At 40.6% G+C, this 11276-nt stretch overlaps 1 pseudogene; it reads right to left on the reverse strand.

The window, feature by feature from the left end:
* Nucleotides 1-9820: 9820 nt before the first annotated feature.
* LOC126953411 (single-stranded DNA-binding protein 2-like) lies at nucleotides 9821-10823 on the reverse strand (annotated as a pseudogene).
* Between the last annotated feature and the right edge of the window lie 453 nt (nucleotides 10824-11276).

Below are 11276 nucleotides of genomic sequence, written 5' to 3' on the forward strand. Positions count from 1 at the left end.
TACCGTAATGATGATGCACCTCCCTCCCTCAAAATCCCTAATCACAGCCCATACTGGTTCTCAGATGAAAGGACTACTGTGTGTAAATCCCTCCTGATGTTAAGTGTGGTTTATATAAGGGAGCTGAAAGAGGGCTGTTAAAGAAAGCTTTATAACTACCCTATGTTATAGGAAGATTAGGGGTAGACAAGAGGACAGGCAAGGGACTGGGAAGAAAGCAAGAGAAAATAACAAAACATATAGTTCAGATAACAGAAATAAGATTTACAGAAATTATTTTGGCCTAAGAAAAAAGAAGGAGAAAGAGATCCAGGGCAGGATCTTTAAGGATCTCACAGTCACTATTTCCCCTATTACCCTTATTATGACTTTGTATTAAATGTGTATGTGGGTGGGGATCCTTGCTGGTATTAGGACTTTATACTCAGTTTATTCAAGTTATACTACGAAGAAATTAATTTACAAAGGTTACAGAAGCAGAACTACATGAACAACTTCAATCGAATGAAATTTTACCTTGGTCCAAAATAGAAATGGCCAGTTTTATTATACATCTTTCTCTTGATCCCAGTTTTATATTTAGGATTAAAATGTATCTACAAAAGCACTTTAAAACAATTAAGATGATAGAGGGAATGGTTAGAAGTACACATGAAACTGCCTTTGCAAAATTATGACTGAGACAGTGAAAGAGATTTAACTTAACTGACTCCATCTCACTTTTAACCTCCAAGCTGTCCTTGTTCATTCCTGGGTGTAGGCTGAACTAAGTTTGCGAGAAACTTAGTTTATAGTTTACCATTTAAACAAAGATGGTAGCAGCCCTTTCCCAAAGCAGATCTCCTTCTTGCCTGGGAACTAGATTGCCTTTGTAGGACCAACATTAGCCACAAGATTAGAAATCACGGTTTAGGAGTCATGCAGTTGGAGGCTACAAGATTCTGATCCTCCCTAGACTGCTCCTAAGATCAGTGCTTGACTATTTTGCAGACTCTGCACTTAATGGATCAGCTGGCACCACCCGGATTAACAAACTGGCTCATCTGGTCATGTGGCCCCTGCCCAGGAACTGACTCAGCACAAGAAGACAGCTTCAACTTCCTATGATTTCATCTCTGACCAATCAGCACTGCTGGCTCACTGGCTTCCCCACCCACCAAGTTATCCTTAAAAACTCTGCTCCCGAATGCCCAGGAAGACTGATTTGAGTAACAATAAAACTCCTGTCTCCCGCACAGCCAGCTCTGCATGAATTACTCTTTCTCTATTGCAAATCCCCTGTCTTGAACTGGCTCTGTGTAGGCAGCCGGAAAGATGAACCCCCTGGGCGGTTACACACATGCTATGACTTGCATAATGGTTTCTCCTTCATAGATTTGTCGTTGTTTCTGGTCTATCTTCTAAAATTTTCACCATCAGAAATTAAGACTTTTGAGAAAAACAAAAAACAAAACCAAAACTCCCAGGGAAGTTGGAGTAGTTCTGGGTCTGCCAAAGGCCACCATTAATCATCATTCCCTACTTTCCTTTCATACTTTCCAGTTTGGAATCTACTATAACATCCCTTGTTTCTCATTATGATTTTGATTTGTTACAACCCTGAGAAAGAGGTAGAGACTTAAATTATTATCAAAAATGTTTTAATGAAAAAGATGAAGCTCAAAGAGGTTAAGTGACTCGCTCAAGGTCACAGAGCAGTAAAAAAATCTCACCTCCCACATCAGAAACAGAGTAAGCCTGCTGTCCTTTCTAATACTAACACATCAACTGAGAGAAAAGAGAGCCCTGGGGAATTTTCTCTAATCACCCCACATTAGCTGCATAGCACAGATTGCTTTCTGCTTCTCAAATCCCATTGCACTTGCCATCTGCAAAATTCACTTGAGTTCTTCCTCATATTTTGCCTTGTCTTGCTTTTAAGTGTTTAGTAAGTTACTAGGTAAATGGTGTGTGTGTGTGTGTGTGTGCATGTGCGTGTGCGTGTGTGTGCACTCTCATAACCCCCTAATTATATAGTACAAGTATTAGAAACACAAATTAGACTTGTATTCTCACAAAATTTAGCACAGTATCATGCTTATGAAAAAATTAATTTGTATATTAATTTAATTAGATTAGAGAATAGCATGGAAAATACAGACATAGACCCTAAGAAGGTATAGAGAAAAGAACAATTTTAGTAGAAGTAGGCCAGGTACTTTCTTGCCTATTGAGTCGATCACTATTATTTTAACCATTCTTTTGCCAACACACTTGGCACACCTCGTTCTTCTTGTTGCACATGCCCACCTCAACCATGACCCTGGATCAACCTTAAAGTCAGCCTTCTTCTCTCCTTACGTTTGTTAGTCTAGACACAAGGTTACAAGCAAGACTGGGTGCGGTGGCTCACACCTGTAATCCCCGCACTTTGGGAGGCCAAGACGGGTGGATCACTTGAGATCAGGAGTTCGTGACCATCCTGACCAACATGGCGAAACCCCATCTCTATTAAAAATACAACAAATTAGCTGGGGATGGTGGTGGGCACCTGTAATCCCAGCTACTTGGGAGGCTGAGGTGGGAGAATTGCTTTAACCCGGGAGGTGGAGGTTGCAGTGAGCCGCGATCATGCCACTGTACTCCAGCCTGGGCAACAAGAGTGAAAGTTGAAAGAAGGAAGGAAGGAAGGAAAGGAAGGAAAGGAAGGAAGTGAAAGAGAGAGAGAGAAAGAAAGAGAAAGAAGGGAAGAGTGAGAGAGGAAGGGAAAGAAAGAAAGAAGGGAGAGAGGGAGGGAGGGAGGGAGGGAGGGACAAGGTTACAAGCAAGCAAGCACACAAGCAAGAAGGAAGGAAGGAAGGAAGGAAGGAAGGAAGGAAGGAAGGAAGGAAGGAAGGAAGGAAGGAAGGAAGGAAGGAAAGAAAGAAGGGACAAGGTTACAAGCAATGGAACTTACACTTGCTTAAATAATAAAGCATATTTGAACTGGAAAGTCCAAAGGTAAAACTGGCTTCAAATGAAGCTTGATCTTGCAGCTCAAATGATGTAAAAGAAAGTTTCTTTTTGTCTTTTCACTCTGCTTTTTTCAGGCTTGGCTTCATTCTCAGGTCAAGCCCTGACTATCCTAAGAGGCCTGCTACCCAATCCTTTTGCTTTCATTTCCAGCAAGGAAAAGCAAAAATGTGACCCAGTATTCACAGTAAAAACCCTAAGTCATGTGCCCACCATTTTCCTGATTCCTTAGGCCAGGTAAATGGGGTAAACTGATAAGCTTAAACTCGGTTCTGTGTCTCACATTAAAGCTGGAAATTGAATCAATTTCCCTAGAATCACATGGATCTTCAAATGGAAATTAGCTACTGGTAGCTACTGGTAAGGAGGAAATAGATATAATTAACACATGCCCTCCATTTTTATTTAGCTTGGCTGGTAGGTGTTAATAGAAGAAATCAAATAACTCTGTAGAATTCACCAATGAAACTTTATGATCTCCATTGTCTGCAGCATTATTACACTAATTACTCTTCCCTCACTCACTTTTCACTCTCTGCAAGGTATTTTTCCTCAGTTTATTAACTCGATCAAGCATTTCTCTTCATAAAAATGAAAAATAAAGGTCACTAAAACCAATGCCTTTTTTTTTTTTTTTTTTTTTGAGACGGAGTCTTGCTCTGTTGTCCAGGCTAGAGTGCAGTGGCGTGATCTCAGCTCTCTGCAACCTCTGCTTCCCAGGTTTAAGTGATTCTCCTACCTCAGCCTCTTCAGTAGCTAGGATTACAGATGTGTGCCCCCATGCCCGGCTGATTTTTGTATTTTTAGTAGAGATGAGGTTTCACAATGTTGGCCGGGATGATCTCCAACTTTTGACCTCAGCTGATCCATCCGCCTCGGCCTCCCAAAATGCTGGGATTACAGGCATGAGCCACTGTGCCTGGTCACCAATGCCATTTAACTGCTATCCTGTTTACTTCACCTCACAGCCAAGCCCTTGCATTCTATATACAATGTAAACCATGTTAAAGTGAGACAAAAATAAGATCACTGTGCAACCCACAAAACATTGAACAACCTTCTCTCCCAGCTAATGTAAGTGACTGGTACTTCTTTACTAATCCTTCCTCTAGTCTCCCTTTTCTATAGATAAGATTTATTGAAATACTAAATCATAGAATTGCCTTTACTTTTTGATAGTGAGTAACTCTGTTTCCTCAGACTCTCCCCAAAATTATCCAATGGAAGGTCAAACCCTTTAAATAGGTTCTAACATCTTCTAACAGAAATGCCTCTCAGTTCCCCATGATAAGAGTTTTTCCCATTTACAACAGTAATAAAACCAACTTGTTCAACCAAAGGTGTATTCCCGATGGTCTTTGGCTAGAGGGCGTTTGCAGTCCTCACTGTATTTGTCGCAGTATCCATTTAAATCCATTGAAGTATCCTTCATTTCTCTTTGAATTATTCCAGCATCCTCCAAATGGTTTTCCCTGTCACCAGTCTTATTTTCTCCAATTGATTCCCAGACTCCTTGCTAAAGTGATCTTTTCAAAACTCTGATCTGATTATGTCACTCATCGCCCCCATATTCCTAAGAATAAGGTCCAGATACAATAACCTGGCCTGTGACATTCTCCTTGATCTAGTTTCTCAGCTACAGCAGTCTTAACAATCACCACCACCTCCCTAACTCCAGTTCCATGCACCAGCCTTGATGAACTTGCTTGCAGCCCTTCCAAAACATTTGTCTGAACTCTAGAATGTCCTTTGGACCTCTCCTGATGCCTAGAAATTTTCATCTAGCTAACTTTTACTTGTTCTTAAAGACTTAACCTCAAGCATTTCTCACTCAAGCATTGAGAAGCCTTCTAGAACATTCCCAGAAGTCACTAGTTTGTGTGTGATACTCACATTGCACTGTATTTACTTATTTGTTTTTGTTATGAGGTTATCAATTTCTTGAGGTCTAGAATTTTGTTATTCATCCCGATGTTCTCTGGCAGCGGACTCTACTCAAAGTTCTTCTCCTGCAATGTTTGAGAACATAAATTGTGATGTGAGACATTCTTCTGCTATTCCCGGAAATGGAAGTGGCGGTTGGGAGTTAGGATGCTTAGGGATTGAGGACTGCTTTGTGGGTGAAGCCCAGAAATAATAAATGTTTTGCAATATACCGGACAGCTCTGCACAAAGAATTATCTCACCCAAAATGCCAATAGTACATCCATTAAGAAACACCATAGGTTTTCAATAAGTGTTTGCTTAGGAATGAATGAATAAGTAAAATAAAGTAAAAATGAAAGAATACATTAATGAATAACCAAAAGAGGAAAAGCAGCCTGACCATTTACAGATGAAAGTGTACCCTAAGGAGAGACACCGATGGGAAATTCATGCCTTGACAACTTAAAATTTTGTCTTGGTTATATTCTTAGCCTTTCCCCCTAGAGCTGTGAGTGCAAGGTGCAATCTGAATTGAAAGAACTAATTAAAGTGAGGTTGGGCGTGGTGTCTTACGCCTGTAATCCCAGCATTTGGAGAAACCAAGGTGGGCGAATCACTTGAGGTCAGGAGTTCGAGACCAGCCTGGCCAACATGGTGCAACTCTGTCTGTACTAAAAATACAAAAATTAGCTAGGCATGGTTGTAGACACCTGTAATCCCAGCTGCTCGGGAGGCTGAGGCATGAGAATCGCTTGAACCCAGTGTGTGGAGGTTGCAGTGAACTGAGATTGTACCACTGCACTCCAGCCTGGTCAACAGAGCAAGACTCTGTCTGAAAACAAACAAACAACAGAACTAATTAAAGTGAAAAGACCACATGACAATATCTGGGGTGGAGGAAAAATCAGGCTATCTCACTGTGAGAGGGGAGGCATTTCTACAAGGCCTCTGAGACCATTTGGCCTATGACATCTACCTCACCATTTTTAAGACAAGACCTTCCAGTTGTGACTTGAATTTGATGTTCAGTCACTTAACCTAAGGCCCATTACTTGAAGTTTATTGTTGCTGCAAATTAAAATCCACAGGGAGCAGACAGGCACTATGGTTTTATTTGCCAGTGTAAGTACAGTGTGACTCACATCCTCCCTTCAGGGGGATCTTAGCTAGATAAAACTTTTCCAGGGCGCAACTTTTCCTGGAATAGCTTTGTTATTAAAGACATAGGCACTGAATCAAAAGCTAATTGAATCAAAACGGTGGACAATTTAATCTGGAATTTTAGACCCATTTAGTGCATAAATAATTGACATCGAGTGTCTTTCATGCAAGGATGCCAACTGTCTCTGGGTGCCACAGCAATCATTGCCAGTTTTAAAGACAGTGTTTTAAACCTCTTCAATCTGTTTCCACATCCAGCAACATAAATATTTCAATGTAATGCCAACCCATAAATATTAGCTGATGATCATGATCTAAACTGTATTTCAAAAAATAAGAGGCATCCATTAAAAGGGATTCAAAATATTTTACTGACACTTTTCAAGGAAATCTTTTTCTAAACTTCTAATTGCACTAGAGAAAATACCAGTAAAGTCTTCTTGTAAGGATGACCTTCATGAAGGACTTCTGTTCATCTTTATTAAATGTAGACCCAACACATCCCCAACTACAAGTGTTCTACTTCCTCATTTCCTATTTAAAAGAAAGGAAAAAAACTCACTTCCTTTTCTTTACCATTCTTTTGAGACCTATCAAACAGGTAAACTACTCCATACTGATCTATTAATAGCAACTAATGGCTAGTGAGGCACTGTAATTACCTTTTAGTGATGATGCATTAATTCACTAAATTCATTATTAAATCTAGTACTGGAAAGGTTTGCAGGCACTCATAGTAGTTCAAGAGAGAGAGATTTGGAAACAGACCAGATCTAAAGCAAGTATTGCCTGGAGTTCTTCAATTTATATTAATGCTGTGGAATATGATTCTGTGAAAGGAAAATAAATTTTGGGACCCCACCCCCTTCTCCCCAAATCACTAAGCCAAAGGCAAAAGTCAAACTAGGAACTGCTTAGGGCAAACCTGCCTTCCATTCTATTCCTAAAGAAGACAGCTACTAAGAGAAAAAGGTACATACCTCTCTCACAAGAAATTTCCTTGTAGAGAAAGGACAGAGAGAACTGGGTCATCTCTCTGCTCACTGAGATAAGTGCATATCTAATTGCCTCCATTGGAAAGGCTAATCAGAAACTCAAAAGAATGCAACCCTTTGTCTCTTTCCTACTTATGACCCGGAAGCCTCCTCCCCGCGTTGAGTTGTCCCGCCTTTCCACACAGAACCAAGGTACATCTTATACATATTAATTGATGTCTTGTGTCTCTCTAAAATGTATAAAATCAAGCTGTGCCCCGACCACCTTGGGCACATGTCCTCAGGACTTCCTGAAGCTGTGTCATGGGCATATATTCTTAACTTTGGTAAAATAAGCTTCCTAAATTGACTGAGACCTGTTTCAAATAAAGATTGCTCCTCAGATCTTACTTTCCAGGAAGATGCTATCTCTACCTATAATAAGCGAAGCTGATTAAGACTAGTTGAATGCATATAAGAATTACATTAAATCCAATTAAACATATCTATTGAGCATATTATATATGTAGACACTCTGTTAGTTAATGCAGAGGATTCAAGAAAAGCAATTTAAAATCTAGTATGGAGAATAAGGTAGATACATAACTATAACTGATGGTAAAGTGAGACACTGTTATAAAAGAGACAACAGGATTGTGGAGCTACAAAAAGAGAGAGAGACTACAATCAGTTGAAAGGATCAGGGAAAGCTTCTTTTTTTTTTTTTTTTTTTTTTTGAGACGGAGTTTCCCTCTTGTTGCCCAGGGTGGAGTGCAATGGTGTGACCTCGGCTCACTGCAACATCTACCTCCCTGGTTCAGGGATTCTCCTGCCTCAAACTCCCGAGTAGCTGGGATTAAGGCACCTGCCACCACACCTGGCTAATTGAAAGCTTCTAGTGGAGTTACTTGTGAAAGAACTGAGGGATAAATAGGAACATCTGAAGGGAATCTATTTTTTCCATGATTGCTAATGTAGAGAAAAATTATAAAAGACTATGAAATGCATCAAAAAGATTGCTGATGACTTCGATAGAAAATTAGGTGGTTTAGCTGGGGTCATTACACCTTTCATTGTCTCTGAGATATTTTACAACTCTGCAAATTGTAGAAAACGAATAGCAGTGCAAATAGCTTTTATTCACAAACATGCAAATTAATTTTGTCAGGTGGAAATACAACTGATTTCTTTACTTCTATTCCTGTAATAAGCAAGTTTTGTATTTATTTATTTATTTAATATAAACTCTCAAATAAGTGATTTTATTCCTGCCCATGATTGCAGACACTTACAAAAACATAACATCTGAGTTCACCTTAAGAGCTCAGCGGGGCATGGTAGCTCATGCCTGTAGTCCCAGCTACTCGGGAGGTTGAGGCAGGAGAATCACTTGAACCCAGGAGGCACAGATTGCAGTGTGCCCAGATTGTCCCACTGCACTTCAGCCTGGGGTACAGCGAGACTCTGTCAAAAAAAGAAAGAAAGGAAGAAGAAAGAAGGAAAGAAAGAAAGAAAGAGAGAGAGAGAAGAAAGAAAGAAAGAAAGAAAAAGAAAGAAAGAAAGAAAGAAAGAAAGAAAGAAAGAAAGAGAGAGAGAGAGAGAGAGAGAAAGAAAGAAAGAAAGAAAGAAAGAAAGAAAGAAAGAAAGAAAGAAAGAAAGAAAGAAGAAAGAAAGAAAGAAAGAAAGAAAGAAAGAAAGAAAGAAAAAGAAAGGAAGGAAAAGAACTTGCATAAAACAGGGATATAGATAGCACAAAATAGTTCAGGGAGGATGCAGAAGCAACTTTTAGTAATTGAAATGTTAACGTGAATACAAGGATGGAATAAATATCCCTACTTATCTCTACCTAAGATGTTAGGTAATAATATTTTACAATGTCCTGAGGGTCAATGCATGTTTGTGCATATGTCCATGTAATACACATAGATACAGCACATTCTTATTCCCACACATATACATACAAACATAATTATTTGCAGTTCAGTTTAGGGCAACTTTAATATGCCATTTTGTACTTTTTCTTTTCTTTTCTTTTGGGGTCGGGGACAGAGTCTCACTCTGTCACCAAGGCTGGAGTGCAGTGGTGCGATCTTGGCTCACAGCAATCTCTGCCTTCCAGTTGAAGCGATTTTCATGCTTCAGCCTCCTGACTAGCCGGTACTAGACAGGATCTCACTTTTTTGCCCAGGCTGGTCCTGAACTCCTGGGCTCAAGTAATCCTCCCACCTCAGCCTTTCAAACTGCTGGGATTACAGAGGTGAACCACCAGGCCAGGCCACTTTGCACAGTTTTTCCAATTGTGTTTGGACCTGCTTTCTTCACACAACAGGGGAGAGGGCTAGAAATCAAAAGGTTGGTTTGGTATGACTGAGAGTCCTTGTGTGTTTTTTTTAATTTTTATTTTATTTTATTTTTGTGAGATGGATTCTCGCTCTGTTGCCCAGGCTGGAATGCAGTGGTGCGATCTGTGCTCATTGCAACCTCTGCCTCCTGGGTTCAAGCGATTCTCCTGCCTCAGCCTCCCGAGTAGCTGGCATTACAGGCATGTGCCACAACGCCTGGCTAACTTTTATATTTTTAGTAGAGACGGGATTTTGCCATGTTTGCCAGGGTGGTATCAAACTCCCGACCTCAAGTGATTCACCCATCTTGGCCTCCCAAAGTGCTGGGATTACAGGTGTGAGCCACCGCACCCAGACTGATTCCTTTGTTTAAATATACGCTGTGGTGAATCATTTTCCTTTGTGGTAATTCTGTGATGGGCTGGCTCACTGTGGTTTACATGAGGGGACTTGGTAATGAATCACACACTCACTGTTATGAAAGGGAGTAACTCTCTGAAAAGGATTTAAAAAATTTTCCCAAATTTTGCCATCATCCCTGAGCCCAGTTGATTACACAGGCTCATTTTATCAGAAGAATTTTTAGAAATACTGTCCATATTTCCTGAGCATAGAGGCCATTCATGTGATGTGACTCCATTCTTCCCAATCTATCCATGGGACCATCTGACCCAGTCCCACTGGAAAATTAGGTCTGTTAGGTCTAGGACATACTGCATTCATTCATATTTCCAGAGTTGGTTAAATCTGCTAGACTAGACATGACGGGTGTTCCTGTGGACCTCACCTCCTGGAGAGCCCAGGAGATGTTGAGGAGTATGGTACTGAATTGGCATTTGTTGGGTTTGGCCAAGATCTCCCACCCTCCAGACCCATGTTCATTCTAGGCATTGCAGAGCCACCTAAAGCATTCACTGGGCATCTCATTTCTCCTTCATCATTCTGTACTGACAACCAAGGGTCAGACTGTGGCCCTCCGGACACCATTCCTCTTGGAGGAATTGGCCCACCCATACTTAAATGTCCTTGTTGACAAGTTGGATTCCACAGGGGAGTAATGGCTGACTTCCTAGGACACTTCTAAGTGCCTGTTTAGGTATCCTTAATGGGAACCTTGGACCTCCAGGGTACTGAGGTGACATAAAAGGATAATCATGGATGTTTTTTGTTTCATTTGAGCGTTCACATGTTTCCCTTGTCTCTGGAGCTGCAGAGCAGAGATCCCCAAATACACAACACCAGGAATGTAAAAATCCTGGTGGTTCTCCCAATGTGATTTTTTCCCCCATCTTATCTCTGATAAAAATGTTCGGGGTGATTTCTGAACTCCTACATGGAGCAGATATTCATACATGTAAAGTGCTAACTTCAACAAGGTGTGGCTGTCACATGGGTTAATGCTGCTGTTACTCTTACCTTTGCTGTACATGCTTGTGCTGAGAGTAACTCCCACTGTCATGCACCTGTTACCCCCCATAGCCTCCCCAGAAACAGCCCTGTCCCCATGGCGACCCATGTAGCCACCTTCACTATTGGCTGCCCCACATCAACGCCTTTTGCATTTGTTTATACATTTGTTTCCTCATTGCTTATTATATATGAGATATTTTTAATTCTCCTATGAATCAATTGTAGCATGTTACTGCTTCCCTCATTAATTAAAAACTATATAAAATCTTTGACATGTGTGAATTTTATATATGTATAAAAGTTATGATTGTATCCTACTTTTAAAATTATTCTCTTTTCTTTCTTTTTTTTGAGACGGAGTCTTGCTCTGTCACCTAGGCTAGAGTGCAGTGGCGTGATCCTGGCTCACTGCAACCTCTGCCTCCCGGGTTCAAGTGATTCTCCTGCCTCAGCCTCCTGAGTAGCTAGGATT

Source organism: Macaca thibetana, chromosome 4 (assembly GCF_024542745.1).
Source record: "Macaca thibetana thibetana isolate TM-01 chromosome 4, ASM2454274v1, whole genome shotgun sequence".
NCBI lineage: Eukaryota > Metazoa > Chordata > Mammalia > Primates > Cercopithecidae > Macaca > Macaca thibetana.